Below are 3,725 nucleotides of genomic sequence, written 5' to 3' on the forward strand. Positions count from 1 at the left end.
TGCACTATGCACTCATTTTCAGTGTGAACACACTACTCGCACTATGTATACTACAAAACGTCATATAATAGTGCATAAGTATGCGATTTGGGACGCACCTTAGGGTCCTTCGAAGGAGGCTCAGAGTCTAGCCTTCGCAGGACTTCCTGTTCCAGATTACCGCTCCTGTCGCGTAGCAACGGTGCGAGAAGAGAGCTGTCATTGTGAGATTAATGAAATTGAAAATGGAGTCTGAGGCTATGTTCACACTTGGTGTCTTTTTTGAAGCTGCCAGCATATGTTTTGCATTAACATAATCTTATGGAGTAAACTGTGTTTTCAAAAAAGTCCTGAGCGCTTTTTAAAACGTCACCGCCGCAGGGGAGGTATGTGGTGGACATCTGGTACTTAAGTAAACAGCAAAGTTTATGCAGAGTTAATATTACACTAGTAGGCTACTTTGCCTATCACTCATTATAGATCAACTAACATAATCTATAAAGGTGCAAAATGCATTTACTTACACATATTTGAGGATCGAGATATTTCATGATATATTTTGGGAATATTTCGAATAAAAAAATAATAATACATAAGCCTATATCAGTTATACAGTGGTATTGTGGCTGCTATGTCTCATATGACAAGCATGAGAGTCCCCCTTCACTCGTGTCCCCTCAAAAATGATGCCCCTGACATACAAAGTTATTTGTCAAAATAAATGAAACATGATGAAATATTCATTTTAGTTGAAATTGTTATAGATTACTCCTAGAGATTGCAATGATACATGACATGGTGAAAAATGACTGAATTAATAATACTTAAAGTAGGTTAGGACGAATTTTAAAATTGTCATAATGTATTAATTACCTAATTACTTATTTTATTAACTAATGAAGTAAATTCATATGTTAATTACCACACTGAGTCGAAGCTATGCCTTAAAACTTCCAGTTGTTTGCTTTATTTTTATTTATTTATTTATTTTTTGTTATGACTTTACTTGTTGAGGCACATAATTATTAACTAATTGTTAAGTAATATGTCATTGTGGTTATAGTAAAGTCACACCATAATGATACAAAAATCTCTGATACATGCAAATCATTAGCTAATAATTAATAAAGCAGACAACTGGAAGTTGAAAGTGATTAAATGTTCACCTATATACAATCTGTTTTATGTATTAAGTACATTTTTATGTTGTTTTTCTGATGATGAATTGAAGTTATTTTGTAATTAGCTGTAAAAAGTACTTTCAGTATAGAACAATTTATTTTCATTTACAAATCTTAATTTAGATGCAAAAACAGTATAGAAGACTTTCTGTCATTTACAAACTTGCTTTGCAAAAAGAAACAATTTCCAGAACTACTTATTGTCTTTTATTTACAAGATTTAATTTATAATGCAAAAATAAAAGAATGCACATGAAATGACTTTGCTTCATTTAAAAATAATTTAAATCACAAAATTAATGTACAGAACAACTTTATTCATTTCTTTTTAAGTTTCCCAGCAGCCCCATTTTCTCCAGAACGGACCTAAAAGAAGAGAAAAAAGAAAGACTTATGAAAAATATTAAGGCAGGGCTGCAATTGTCACAAATCTGGTTTGTGTCCTTCCATCCAACTGCGACAAGAGGTCGCCTCTCCATCATATTGACTCTCACACCACACTTCACACTGGACTGAATTTCCCATCATCCATTGCACTGATCAAACAGCTGTCACAAATTACACGCTCACCTGAAAACTATTACACTCACTATATAAAACACACTCAAATGCTGATCTAGTTGCTGAGTATTGTCTAGTGTTTATTGCTCTCCCAGTGATAGCTACTCTGTGGCGTTTTCTCTGTTTTCTTAGTCTAAGTCCAGTTTATCTGGTTTATAGCCTGCCTTGGACCTCTTTTTAGTCTTGTCGTTTTGTACTCTGTTTGTTTCTGTCTGGATTATTTCTCATGGATAGTGTTCACCGATTGAAGACCCACGCTTGTCCTAGGAATACTCTTGTGTCTTGCCCATGCTTTACCTGTTTGCTGTTGTTTGACCCTGCCTGTTTTATGACCATGTATAAGGAATAAAAGCTTGCACTTGGATCTGCTCGACTCCCATCTCATTCGCCTCGTTACAGCAATCTTAAGGTTAGAAAATATGACACACCAGGACATGCATACAAAATACTCCAGAAATCATATTTCTAGATCATCAAGTTTGCCTAAAATATTTGTGGACATATCTTGCATGACAGCACTTCAAAGAAAAAAAGAAAAGAAAAAATACAAGAGAAAGACTTATCTACATGTTAAGTAGCCTTATCGGCTTTATATAGGGTGAGGGCTAATTGTTGTGTACACAAGAGGTCCTAGTGGAAATATTACAAAAGGGCAAAAGCTTATCTCCAAGGCAGAGTGTTTGTCTCCAGTAAAGGAATGATCACATTCAGCTCTTTAATAAATAGAAGAACTTATGTCTCAGACCACCTAACAAATTAATCTGTGCAGTGGTATTGTTAATTTAACTTCACATTTTTTAAGACCCCTGACTTAACGTTTGTTTCGCTAGCTATTTGAATAAATTACACAATACTTGCATTTATAAGTGTATTTGTCGGCCGTCACAGAACCATCACCCGCTATTTTGTTTGAATAAAAGTCCCGTCTTCACCACTGCTCTGTGAATTCTGGGATAGGGTAGGCTGTGAAGGATTCATTTGCTCGCAAAACGGAGGCTGCATTTGAAGTCGCGTTCGAATTACGGCAGCCTTCATCACTCCGCCGTGACGCAATCGGCCTTCAAATGAGGCCTTCGTAGGATGTAGCCTACGAATTGGGACTGTTTGCTTCTGCCAACCAATGAAAAACTTGCTGGAGCAAACTCAAGTGCTCAGCCCAAGAGGAACGAACTATACAGTACTAAATCGTTTAAAGCCTGTGTCATACTTTCCGCGTGCGCAATCCGGACGCGTACACGAACAGCACAGACATGGACTGCTTGTATTTATACTACCGAAAGTGTACGCTGGTGGTCCGCTCCGCGGACGTGTTCCATACATGCGCAGTAGATTGGCTTGTGAACAAACAATTGCCCAGAGTTATTGCACATCTGGCTGTCTTTATATTGTTTTATCGATGGATTGTACAGGTTCGGGTAGCAACAAGCTTCTTCACACTGCCTGCGCATGCGCAGTTGGTGCTCTTGTAGCCTACTGGTAGCGCTTATTTGTCACAAAAAATGGGAGGCACGTGGATGTCCGTGCACACCCTCCAATGATGATTTTTACGTCACGCATACCATAACGGACTTGCGCACGCGGAAAGTATGACACAGGCTTAAATAGGCTTCGCTATTAACAAGCCGTTGAAAAGTACTTGGGGTGTTTTTCATGCCGAAAGCCATTACCTTATAATTAAGAAAAGCATCAGGAGTCAAGAAAGCTGAAATTTCTTTAGTATGTTCTGACAGGGGAATCTGCCAGTACCCTTTTAATAGGTCGAGTTTTGAAACATATACAGCAGATCCCACATGATCCACGCAGTCATCCATTCTTGGCAACGGATAACAGTCAGTTAACAGTCAGTTTTCGTAACAGCATTTACTCGCCGGTAATTAGTACAAAACCGATAAGTACAGGGCCGGCCCTGGCCAATTTGCTGCCCTAGGCAAGATTTTACCTGGTGCCCCTTGCCTCTCATTAACATTAGTAAGGCTACTAATACATCGATTGGCAATGGATTAT

The sequence above is a fragment of the Onychostoma macrolepis genome, chromosome 19 (assembly GCF_012432095.1).
Source record: "Onychostoma macrolepis isolate SWU-2019 chromosome 19, ASM1243209v1, whole genome shotgun sequence".
Taxonomy (NCBI): domain Eukaryota; kingdom Metazoa; phylum Chordata; class Actinopteri; order Cypriniformes; family Cyprinidae; genus Onychostoma; species Onychostoma macrolepis.